Source organism: Chelonia mydas, chromosome 4 (genome assembly GCF_015237465.2).
Source record: "Chelonia mydas isolate rCheMyd1 chromosome 4, rCheMyd1.pri.v2, whole genome shotgun sequence".
NCBI classification, from domain to species: domain Eukaryota; kingdom Metazoa; phylum Chordata; order Testudines; family Cheloniidae; genus Chelonia; species Chelonia mydas.
Genome location: NC_057852.1, coordinates 132,331,485 through 132,345,144, shown reverse-complemented (window position 1 = coordinate 132,345,144; position 13,660 = coordinate 132,331,485).

Below are 13,660 nucleotides of genomic sequence, written 5' to 3'. Positions count from 1 at the left end.
AAGTATTTCTTCACACAATACATAGTCAACTTGTGGAACTCATTGATGGGGATGTTGTGAAGACCAAAAGTATAATTTGGTTAAAAAAATTAGATAAATTAATGGATGAGCAAAGCCAAGATGGTCAGGGGCACAACCCCATGCTCGGGTTGTCCCTAAACCTCTGACAGCTAGATGCTGGGATGGATCGCTCAACAGGGGATGGATCGCTCAACAATTGCATTGTTCTATTTATTCCCTCTGAAGCATCTGGCAGAGGCCACTGTTGGAACACAGGATACTGGGCTGGACAGATCTTTGGTCTGACCCAGTATTGCCATTCTTACATTCTTAAGATAAAAATTGAAGAGTAGGAATAAAAAGTCAAATTTTACCATGGAACGAAAGCTGCCACAATGGTCCATATGAGGGCTGTGGTTGTTTAATAAAATGTATTATGTTACGATGCCTACAGGGTAACTAGCTGACTTACACTGACAAGTCTGAGAAGCATTTGGGATAGTTTTATATCAAACCTTTTTTAAAAATTGTAAACATAACCTTTATATTACCAAGATGTGGGCAATCACCACCTTGAAAATTCTGCTTATATGTTACACCCCTGGCCTCAAAACTCTATCTTGTGAGCTCTTTAGGGTATGAACCATGCTTTCTTTTCAGTCTGAAAAGCACCTAGCACACAGTGGGCACTAGCTGAAATAAATAACAATAATTATTGCTAATAATCTGGAGAAGGGAGTTTGGTGGCAAAATTAGTTTGGCAACAACGTTTTTTATTGTTTCAGAGTAGCAGCCGTGTTAGTCTGTATTCGCAAAAAGAAAAGGAGTACTTGTGGCACCTTAGAGACTAACCAATTTATTTGAGCATAAGCTTTCATGAGTTACAGCTCACTTCATCGGATGCATAAAAGTGGAATTATTGTATTATTTTATATAACGTAATTTACGTCAGTCAAGACTAAATAAGACTTTGCAGAACTATAGATGGGCCAGGCTAAACTAGATGTCTGGCCAACACTAATGGCAGATGAAATTTGTTGTAGACAAGTTCAAAGTGATACACATTGGAAAGGACAATTCAAACTACTCATATGCATTACTAAGTTATACATTCACTGTAATTACTCAGGAAAAAGATCTGGCTGTCACTGTGGACAGCTCAGGGAAAACATCTGCTCAGTGCACAGCTGTGATCAAGACACAAACAAGATATCAAGATATATTAAGAAAGGGACAGAGAATAACACTGAAAATATTTTAATGCCTTGGTATAAATTGATGATGTGCATTCACCTTGACGATTGTGCTCGGTTGTGATCATCCCATCTCAAAAATTATATCCTCGAAATAGAAAGGGTCCAAAGAAGGGCACCGTGTATTAGTAGAGGCTTGAAGAGATTTCCATGTGAAAGGAGATTTAAAAGATGATTACAACACATCTATGAAAGGAGAACAAGTGGCCTAATGGAGGTTTATAAAATGCCTTAGGAAAAATGAATTGAAAGGCCCTATCTGTCCTCTGTCATAATACAAAACATGGTAACTAAAAATGCAAAACTAATGTAAGGAATCCCTTAAAAAAAAAAAACAGGCATAACTAACCAGTGGAACTCACTGATACAAGATATGGAGTCAAAGAACTTGGCACCATTCAAAAAAGATTAGCCATGGATATGAATAACAACATACGCAGTTACATACATAGGCTGAAAACTGCCAAGGAATATAAACCTCATGCTCTGCATCATAACTGATGAGGTTAGGAAGAAACTTCCCCCATAGAAAGGTTATTCCATATGTGTCCACTAAAGGGTTCTCTGCAATTTACACTGAAGCATCTAAGAATTGGCCTTGTCTACTAGAAACTTTTGTAGCATTTTCCTGCAACAATCCAGCTGTATTATTGCTAGCACTGGTATAGCTGCTCCATTGCAGGAGATCAGTTGCAAAATGTTTTACTATAATCATTGCCTCAGATGCAGGATAGTGGACTAGATGGACTATTGGTCCGACCTAGTATGGTAATGACCACGTTCAGATCCACTCCCAGCTTATTTCAATATTGGTGGGAAGTGAAATAATTTTGGTTGATGTAGTTTCAAGATTAAGCTGTTCTATTACCTTGGAGACTTCAGAGACATGCTGTTTTCCCTCATCAGCAATTATAAAGTGCTGAATATTATTCTATATATACTCACATAAGTGAGTTTGCTGGAACAAACTGTATGTAGCTACCTTCATGAATGTTAAATCATTTGGCATTTCTCTAAATGGGATTCTTGCAAGTGAAACTGTGTACTGAGAGACATACACACAGCAGACCCAAAGAAAGGATGCAAGGATCCAAAATTGAGAGCACGGGGAAAGCAAAATAAAGATTCTATTCCTTGGCCTGCAACATGGACTATTACCAGGTGGACTGGAACAAGCAAGGAGCTTAGTGTGAGAATAAATGCAAGCCATGTACAGTTCTGGGAATTACTTCCAGGGAAAAGTGTTTAGGGATTCGAAGCACAAAAATATATCTTGTGCTATTCTAAGGGGCTGTTGTTGCAGGCAGCAAAACTCCCATTGGCTTCCGTGGGAGTTGCATGCATTCAACACCTGCAGGTTCAGGCCCTAGGTACCAACCAGCTAGCACCTCGCGTTTTGTTCACTGTAGAGATATGCACTGTTGCAGTTTGCACTGCGCAGATTGAACAGGGACAAGCTGCAGCAGTGCAGCTGTAATCCACCTGGACTGAGAGTATCCATTCACCCTGTGTGCCAATCCACAGAAGATACGCGTCTGGTTCAGCCCTACATACAGTGCTTTAACTCAAGTTATCTCATCTCATGCTTTTAGTTCTGGAGGTTCCAGGTTCAGTTCACTGTGTGTTGGCCAAGAGGGCAGCCCTCTCTTGGTGCTGTCCACGTTAGCCATCCGATTTCAGATGCGCTATTGCCCTGTGTCTATACATATGGTACTCTCTGCAAGTGGATACAGTAGCATTGGATTGGGGTGCCTCTCCCACAGTTCCGAGCACAGCTTTCTATAGCAGGTGCACTGCAGTTGCCTAAATGGAAGAAGTATACTGAAAACTTGACTCAAAGTTTGTGCTGCAAATATTACATTATATGCCACAAATTGGGAAACACGTTAAAACTAATATGACAATTTATTTAATGTGTCACTAGATTGATATTGTAACGGTTACCGTATCTGATTCTGCTTTTATTTATTGGTGTTTGGCTGTTACCTCCAGTGACTTTATTATCACTAATTTGTATTACAGCAGCACCCAGAGGCCCCAACCAAGATCAAGAGCCTATTGTATTAGGTGCCGTATATGCAGACCGGGTCTGTGGTTGTGTTGTAATTTGAGCCAAGTGATTGCAAATTAATGTAAGTTGACTGTGACCATTGTAAATACTAGTATATAGATGCTCCCAATGGTTTTGTCCCTGCTTGCCGTTCAACCTAATTACAAAATATTTGTGTCCTGGAACAAACATTTATGAAATGTCTACGCTAGCATTTATACTTGTGTTTGCCAATTAAATCAAAATGGTCATCAGTTTTCTTCAGTTGCCTCACAACCAAAACCATTGACATTTACAGACCCACAGTGAGAGGCAGTCCCTGCCCCAAAGAGCTTGCAGTCTGTATAAACAGAATAGACAACTTGTGGGAAGTTTTGTTAACTGCTTTCAATTTGTAATACCTCTCACAGGCTCTTCACATGCATTCCTCGAAGCTATACCATCGCACTGCTCTTTGTAGTGAGATGGCAGAGGCTGTTTCTCCACATCCTAACTGACTGTGGGCCTGCTGCCTTAGAATATATTGTAATGAGCACAACGTTATGTGAGTGGTGATATTCGAGGATACGAGCAAGTTGTTCTCTCCTTTTTTTGTGTGCGCACTTTATGGAAAGTTTTTCTTTTTCTCTTTTGTTGGTTTCCTTGTTCTTTTTGCACTCTTGTATTCTCTCCTTAGAATCAACAGACCGGCTTTAGCGGGGTCAGAGCGTGAGCCAAGCATGTGCCTCCTGCACTCAGAGTCAGTAGCAGTCATCTGTGCAAGTGGTCCTCTTGGCAATAAATACTGTGAGACCTAGGCAGGGGACACAGATTGTGGATAGAGAAAGAACCACCTCCAGAAGTTTCGATTTTCTTGGGTAGTAATGTCTTGATAGCTAGACTAGTCTGTCTGTTGAAGATGATTGGTATTCTGATGAACTGTGGAAAATGTTTTACTAATCTTCACTCTTCTTTCTCTTCCAGTTCTCTCATGTCCTGGAGATGATGATCTGATTGAGTAAGACAGCAACAAAGTAGGTATGTGCCATGTGCAGTATCTTTCAGGAATAGAACAGAGCGATTGATTTTTCCCATGCCTTCTAGCTTTTTCTGTCTTTTGCGGGAGGTTGTATTTTTAATATGGATGAAGGGGGAAAAAAGGAGCTATCTATCTATCCATCCATCTATCTATCTCTCTCTCTATCTATCTATATATTGTGACGGGGCAAGGCCAGATGTCTATAGAAAAGTAGTGGGAGATAGATATATTAGCTCCAGGCTAAACAAATCCCTGGTACCAGGATAAGTGAAATGGCAGCTGCTCCAGGTCAATTAAGACACCGGGGGCCAATTAAGAACTTTCCAGAAGGCAGGGAGAAGACTAGGTTGATTGGGACACCTGAAGCCAATCAGGGGCTGGCTGAAACTAGTTAAAAGCCTCCCAGTTAGTCAGGTGGGTGTGCATGTCAGGAGCTGTGGGAGGAAGTTGCCCTGTTGGAGAGACTGAGCAGTACACACCATGTCAGGCACAAGGAAGGAGGCCCTGAGGTAAGGGTGAAGTGGAGCTTGAGGAAGTGGGGGCTGCTGTGAGGAAGTAGCCCAGGGAATTGTACATGTCATGTTTCTAAAAGGTCAGCTACCATAGCTGATACTATTAGGGTCCCTGGGCTGGAGCCTGGAGTAGAGGGTGGGCCTGGGTTCCCTCCTTTGCCCCCCCACCCCGATTAATCACTGAGACTGGGAGACAACAGAGACTGTGCAAGGGAGGATAGCTTCTCCTCACCTCCCTCGCTGGCTTACGATGAAAATGGCTCAGTAGACTGTGACCCTTGTCTTAGAGAGAGAAGGGTTATGTGGAGGGTCACAGTGAGCCTCTGAGGCTAGTGAAATCGTCCAGGAAACGTGGGACCCACAGAGACAAGGACAGAGCTTTGTCACTATATATATATAAAGAAGGGAGAGGTTAGAGAATAAAAACAGGAGCACAGTTGTTTTGTAGCATTAGCTTTTTGCCTGAATTTAAGTCATTCTGGTTAGTATTTTTGTGAATGCGGGTGCTATTATAAGCTCTTCCCAAAAAGCAAACCAAACCAAACAAAAAACGGTGTCATAGATTTAGGACATTTTTCTTCTACTTTCTTCTACCTGGCTATGATGTTGGGGTAGGTAGAGGTTTCCTTCTATCCACTAACCATTATTCCAATTATCTTTCTATCTTGGCAAACCCACCAATGAACCTTTGATAGAAAGAATCCTAGAAAACTCCTCACATTCTTGAGTATTTTGGGGATTGGCCTGGTGTTAGATTCATAGGTTCTGAGGCCAAAAGGGACCACTGTGATCATCTAGTCTGACCTCTTGTATAACAAAGGCCATAGAACTTCCCCAAAAGAATTCCTAGCTCATATCTTTTAGGAAAACCTCAAATCTTGATTTTAAAATTGTCAGTGATGGAGAATCCACCACACACCTTGATAATTTGTTCCAATGGTTAAATACTCTCACCATCATACATTTACACCTTATTTCCAGTCTGAATTTGTCTATTTTCAACTTCCAGACATCGGATAGTGTTATACCTTTCTCTGCTAGATTTAAGAACCCATTATTCAATATTTGTTTCCCATATAGATATGTATTGGCTGTAATCAAGTCACCCCTTAACTTTCTCTTTGTAAAGCTAAATAGATTTGAGCTCTTTGACTCTATCACTGTAAGGCAGAGTTTCTAATCCTTTCATCATTCTCGTGGCTCTTCACTGAACCCTCTCCAATTTATCAATATCCTTGATTTATGGGTTCCAGAACTGGACACGGTATTCCAGCAGCGGTCACTACAGCGCCAAATACAGAGGTAAAATAACCTCTCTATTCCTACTCGAGATTCGCCTCTTTATGCATCCTAGGACTGCATTAGTTATTTTGGCCACAGAATCACAATGGGAGCTCATGTTCATCTGATTATCCTTTTTCAGAGTCACTATTTCCTAGGATAGACCCCCACCCCCATCTTGTAAGTATGGCATACCTATGTATTAAAAGGTATATTATTTGCTTGTGCCAAGTTTATCAAGCAATCCAGATCACTCTGTCTTCCCTGCTTCACTTTTTTTTTTAATCAGAGGAAATTTCTTCCTTGCTGATAAAGTGACCAACATAAATCACACTTTTTTTAAACCAACTCTCACTCCTTTGAATTTAATTTCAAACTAGCAAATTTACACTTAACACCAATCATTTGGTAAATACATTAGTTCTTTTTTCTATGATTTAGCATGCACCAAGATGGCACCCAGATTTAATAAACAGACTGAGAGCGGCTTTCTGTGCAATTGCTGTCGCAGTATCCTCTCCATGAACCATTCATAGTTGGCAAGCACACTGCATAATCCAAAAGGCATTACTTTTAAACTGTCAGTCTTTGTCCTGCTTCAAAAGACGTCTTCTCTCTGCTTTTTAGATCTACTTTCACTTGCCAATAACCACTTTTAAAATTATAGATGGGAAATGAAATTGACCTTCCTATAACAGCCAATGAATACTCTATTTGTGACACACTTAATCAAGCCATCAAACTTTGAAGGTTGGCTCACCTCCAGCATAAAAATGAGTGATAAAAGTTGACCTACTTAGCTGATTATTAAATCTTCACAGTTTCCACCTTTGTGTGGAGTCTATCTCATCATGCTTGCATGACATTCCTAGGCCCCTTAAAATCATTTTTTTCTGGCCTGCAAAACATAATCATGTTGCAAAACCAAAATATGGCCACATCATGATGCAACATTATAAGAAGGTGCCTTTTTGTGAGAAGGAAGAGCTTTCCAGGATGGTTATGACATTGTGGACATGTGTATGTTTGTGCTAGTATTCATGAAGCTTTTGTTCTCTGCCAGTATTCTTAGGGATATAAACTCATTCACCTCACTGTTCATGAATAAAAAAAGGGTTGTGTATATCAGAACAAATAATTGGCTAGGGTTTTATTTGCAACATTATTCGCAAACTTTTTTTTTTTGTGTTTGCAGTATAATACTCTATGCCAGTGCATGAGTTCTAGAGTTATTATGCTTCTGTCCAAGCGTTGCAGTGAACTTGCTTTAAAAATTAATGCACAGAATAATGTTTTTTCTGCCTTTAGTCCTTTATTTTGGTATCTTTCTTGAGGCTCTTTTGTTTATCTGCAGCAGTAATATATGATTTGCTATTTGGTATCTCTAAAATTAGGCATCATCTTAATATACAGTATTACAATAGCCATTAAGATAAGTTGACATGTTTGAAGCCTGTAAAGGTTGGGTCTACATGGAAAATATAGGCATTTACCCCCTGGCAGATAGAGAAAGATTTAAGCAAAAGTACTTTCATATTATATTAAATTCTGATATGATAATGTCATACTGCTGACCGAGTGAACCTGCCACAAATTGTGTCTCATATAATACCAGTTTCTTTCAGCATAAAAGATGTTAAAGAAATGGACACGCCAACAGCAAGAGAAACCATTAAAAACTGGAATTGTCCCAACCATTAGAGCATAAGCTGGAAATGGGCAAAATAATTATGCTACTTTCTTCACACACAGTGCACAGTTGACAGCGGAATAGTAATGACATGAAGGGAAATATAGATAAATGTGCCCTTTGAGGCTTGTCTGGAATTACTCCATATGTGTCAAAAGAAAATTTAAATTCACTGAGATTAAGTATGCAGACCCTTAAATACAAAACGTATTTGGCAAAAATTACTCACTGAATCTGTTCCTTTAGGCCACGAATTTCAATGGAAGGGAGTCAGATCCTTAGGGTATGTCTACACCATAAAAACAAACAAAACAAAACAAAACCCACCCACAGCAGTGAGTCTCAGAGCCTGGGTCAACAGACTCAGGCTCGCAGGGTTTGCGCTACAGGGCTAAAAACAGCCCTGGAGATGTTTCCACTCAGGCTGGAGGAGCCTGCACTCTGAAATCCAGTGAGGAAGGTGGGCCTCACAGCCTAAGCCGAACCTCTACACAGCTGGTTTTAGTCCCCATAAACACAGTCTGTAGATGGAGACTCCAAGACTTGCTACCTTGGGTTTTAAAACACAGTGTGGATGTATCCTTTGGTTCCTTTCAGAATCCCAGCCTAAGGACCAGTTGTGCTCCTCTTACTCACTGTGGGGAATAGTTACATACCTGGGTAACTCTGTGGACTTCAGTGGGACTGTTCAGACAAGCAGGTGCACACCCAGCAAAAGGACTGTACAGTCAGGTCTTAAATTGAGAATGTAAATTCATACTTAGATTCTTTGGGACAGGGACTGTCTTTTTTTCACTAGTGCAATGGGGTCCAGGTGCTTTTCATTGCTTTTTATATATTATTACTTAGTCCCTAGTTTCTGTAGCATTTGTGTCTGAATTCAAGTGTGGTGTTGATTATGCCTACTTTAAGGAAGCTTGATCTAGAACCTTTACACTGTTAGTCATTGTCATCTGTTAATTTGCTTTCTTTTTCCTTGAATCTGTCAAGAGCACTTCATCCTGGATTTATAGATGAATGGAGGAAGACCAGAAGCTGACCATTGTGAGCATCTAATCTGACCTTCTGCATAACACAGGCCAGAGTACTTCCTTAAATTAATTTCCTGTTTGAGCTATAGCTATCTTAAAAAGGAAAAATCTACACACTATCACTCTGACCAGTTTAATCCTAGGGATTAGAACAGTGGACAGGAAACCAGGATTATAAAGGGCCAGTCCTTGAAGGTGTCTTAACTTGCATTGACTTGAACGGAGCTAAATGAACTCAGCACCTTGAAGGATCAGGCCCTGATTATCTAACAGGCCACATACATGGGCTAATGCCTGATCTGCATGCACCCACCTAGTATTTGCCCTACATTAGATATGGGCAAATATTTGACCCATGGTTTCATAAAGGGAGCGTCTACAGAAACTGCCTCACTCAAGGTTTACACAACGCTCGCTATTGTGAAGTTGAATTGGTGATCAGCTCTCTTGATGCAGTTGGACTGACCTGTGTCGTTATCCACACTGTAGTAGGAAGAGGGCCTGAAACATAAGCCTGTGTATCAGAGGCCTGGCGTAAAGCAGTCAAAACTTTGCTGACATAAAGCAAAGTTAAGTTGTGAGCAAGAGGCAGGCTCTGCTCACAGAATCTGGCAAGAACAGTACTGATATTGCAGAAACACACATTCCTAAGTGGTACTAGGCATAAAAATATATATGCAAACACATTCCAGAAAGGTGGTACCAGAACACCTCGATAGAAGCACATTCCCCACAGATAAGCACACTGACCCATCCTGAAGATAAGGTCAGGAGGACAGCATGAAAGATAGGAATGTTTTGATCGAAACAACGGGTACAAGGTAATGGGTGGTGGTTAACTACATCAGAGCGTGGCACCTAATTACGTCAGAGGGGTAATACATAATTTGTTTGTATCATATATAAAGATGTATCTCAGAGGCAATGTCTTTGTCTGCCCGAGGGGAGAATGGAAAGCCCTGCCATTCACTGAGCCAGTCCATTGTCATGAGCATACATGTGTTAGTGTATCTGTAACCATTGAGTCGGGGCATTATAGCCGGGCTTCGTCGGCAATAAACCTGACCAAGTTCATTTGCTGAAAACTGAATCTGTGGATTTATTGGGCAGTTCGATCGGAGCCTGCTGTACAGGTTATCTGGCCAGAGTCAGTACAGCATACAGAGAGAAAACACACATGCAGCCGAACATCTGACGACACTGGTGACTGCTGTCACATATTTACTTTGATTTTCTTTCACGAATACGTTGTATAGAATGCCATTTTGAATATCACACTGCATGGCATGTAGTAACTCAAAGAATTGTTGCATCCACTTATATTACCAGCATTAGGTTTGGATTGATGCATTCTGAAGTAATGAATTGTTGAGTGTAGGTTCCATTGCCAGTGTTTGTAATGAAGAAGAAAGAATCATTGGGATACATTTTGTGCCCAGTTACTCTTCTGCAATGCTGTCTATGACAAGAGGGCTAACTGAGATCATGATTTTGCCTGTTACTTTGTCCAAATCTGTTGTGTCATATCAACATACGGGACCAGATTCTGCCATTCTTATTTTGAGCAGTATCTTATTCTCTCAGTCGTCCCATTGAAATCAATGTGTTGACTATGGCATAAGGCATTACTCAGTGGGAATAAAGGTGGCAGAATCTGGCCCATACAGAAGTGATACAGTGGTATATTAGAACTAAGAAAGCTGTCATAATGGCAGAGAAGAAAAAACACAGGTAAATCAACTTAAATCCCAAAGTGATTTGCACAAATTGAAACTTTATTTTTCTTGCAGTGAGTTTTTGCTTACCATTCTCCAACTCCGCAAACGCAAACAAATATCAGGTGAGATGAAAAACTTTTAACTGATGGTAGGTGACCTACAACTGATTGCACCTGTTCGTTCATATGAGAAAGAGATGGAGGTACAAACCAGAGGGTGGGCTATGCAGACAAATGTGGCTTATCTTGGCTGACCTCGGGAGAAGAGTCCGAGTCATTCTCATTGTGCTGAATGCTCTAATCAATGCACACTTCTGCAGTGCCCTCCTGGATATTGCTGAAGATGCAGACGGTTTAAATGATTTTATTTGCTTTGTGTGCAGAATAATGCTTTGTGTCTAAATTAATCAAAGTCAAGATATAGTTCATATGCTAGACATCACTATTTCAGCCCTTCGGAGAAGCAAAAAGATCACTAATGCTACAGTCTAATTAATTGCTGTGTGAGCAACCAGTAATTACTAAGGGATAAAGTCTAATATCAATGGCACATGAAATATTAGGTTGCATAAAACTTGCATTAAATTAAGAGGGTTTTTTTATTGTGGGGGAGAAGGATGTGCATGTTTTCCTTTTAACTTTTGGAATTCCACCACTGGTAATGAAAATTCATTGCTTCCTTTTTAAAATTGAAAATAGGGTTTAAAATGTGCACATTTCAAGAAGTAATCGAACAGCTGATGCATTTTTCTGTCTACAGTAATTGTCAGAGCAAAAGCCAGGGAGTTCAGATTCCAGAGCTCTAGCCCACGCTGTGTGGTACCACTGTCCTGCTGTTGTGACACTGGACAAGTCACTAAGGTTAAAAGTGTCAAGCATGTCCACTGATTTTGGATGACCATTTTGAGATGCCTCAAAACAGCCTGATTTCCAGAGATGCTAAGTGCCCACAAATCCAGTTGAAGTCAACAAGAGCTCAGCAACTCTGTAAATTAGGCTGTGGAAGTCTCCAGTTAAGTATCCAGAAATGGAAACAGGTGAGAGCAATGAGTCAGTTTGAGAATGGATATGTGTAGGCAGTACATATCACTGTAGGAATGGTAGTGAAATTAGAGATGGGAAAGGATTGAATTACTACAGCCGAGCAAATAACGCCTGACAAATAATGTAGCTAGTGAATTTAGCTTCTTTTTCTGCTTCCAGAATATCCAGGGTTGTATAGTGATTTCCTCGCTATTCCAAATACTTAGTACTAGTAATGCACCTCACAAACATTAATTAATCCCCAGAATATCCTTGGGATGTAGGGTATTATCGCTACTCAGAAGAGCCTGGCCATTTGCCCAATCCTAGACCATGCTGCTGCTAGACCATCAGATCAGGAAGGATGAGTTTAAGGACCTCATATATTAATTATGGAGAATCTGAGCTAAATAACGGTGATTCTTGTGAAAATCCAGTAGATGACAGCCAGTGACACCTCCCATGCTTATACCTGGTGGGGGTGTGTAATGACTTTCTCCACAAGAGCCATTGAGGGATTTAGTTGCCTTCAAGATCTACTGTATGAGTTTGTGTACTGTCCACAAAAGGTTCACACCACTACCCCTTCTTTTCACCCTCTGTTCTTCAAATCCTCCTTAAAAACTACCATCTATGGGAATGCATAGAAATGTAGGGCTGGAAGGTACCTCAAGAGGCCATCTAGTCTACCCTCCTTCCCCCCCCCCCCCCCCACTGCCTGTGGAGCCAGGATGGAGTATACCTAGACCATCCATGACAGAGGGTTGTCTAACCTGTTCTTAAAAGCCTCCAAGGATGGGAGAATTCTCTCCTATCCCTTTGCTGAACAGTTGTCCAATGCCTTGTCTACTGCTAGGTCATCCTGTCATTCTTGGATTTTAAGCTGTTTAGACCAGGGCACGTGCCTTCCTGCGTATGCAGAGCAGTGGGTAACTTTGTGGTGCTATATGAATGGGGTTTGATGCTAGTGTAATAGAATGATATGGCTGGCCCCATTCATTTCAGCGACAGTGTAACCAGCAGCTCAGGGCAAATGATGCAATAAGGATACTTTTTTAAAAGTGTTTGACTTCAACAGGCAGTATATTCTGCAGCCACATTTGGGGAAAAAGCCAGACTCGATTATTTTCTTCGTGTTGTAATCAAAGAGCAGAACTTCACTGGCCTTGAAAGTAAGAAAGGCAAACATTTGCCAGCTCATGGAATTAGAAGAGCAGCCCAATCTGAAAGGGCTTCCTGACTGCTGCTGCTTTGTGCTTCTACTTTCTCTGCCCTCTGACCATTCAGAAACACACAGGCATAAATTCACTGCTCTATCACTGCTGAGAGTGCAGCCTCTCCTGCTCTCTTTAAGGAACATGAGGATAAGGAGGGGTGAGAAACATTTTTTTGGATCTGTAGGAGAAAGCCAGGCTGGAGGAATGGATCGTGGAGGGGACCCTTTCTGTGTATCTTTACCACTGTCACACTAACCCTCAGTGTCTCAATTTAGGACTTTCTTTAAAAAGACTGAAATAAGAATTTAAAAGAACAGCCCAGAGGTTCTGCCTGTGTTCTTGCTGACAAGACAATGCTTTAGCCAGTGATGAGCTGCCAAAATCTTAACAACCGGTTCCCTCCTCACCCCACAAGGGGGTTGTGGCCCACCCCTGCCCCCCGGGGACTCCTGCCTCATCCAACCCCCACGTTCCTTGATGCCCCCCCAGACCCCTGCCCCATCCACCCCACTCCCCTGTCGACCCCCAGAACTGGGCAGGAGGGTCTCGTGGGCCATCATAGTGGGTGCCCACCCCGCCCCTAAGAGCCAGAGGCACCTGCCGGGGGGCGAGGTGGGGAGTCCCGACGGTGCTTACCTGGAGCAGCTCCCAGGAAGCATCCGGCAGGTCCCTCCAGCTCCTAGGGGCGGGGGAGCGTAGCTAGGGGGGGACCAGGGGGAGCAGCTGCTCCCCCCCACTGATCACATCAAAAGTGGCGCCTTAGGCGCCGACTCCCTGGGTGCTCCGGGGCTGGAGCCCCCACGGGGAAAATTTGGTGGGTGCAGAGCACCCACTGGCAGCTCCCTGCCCTGCGCCCGGCCCCAGCTCA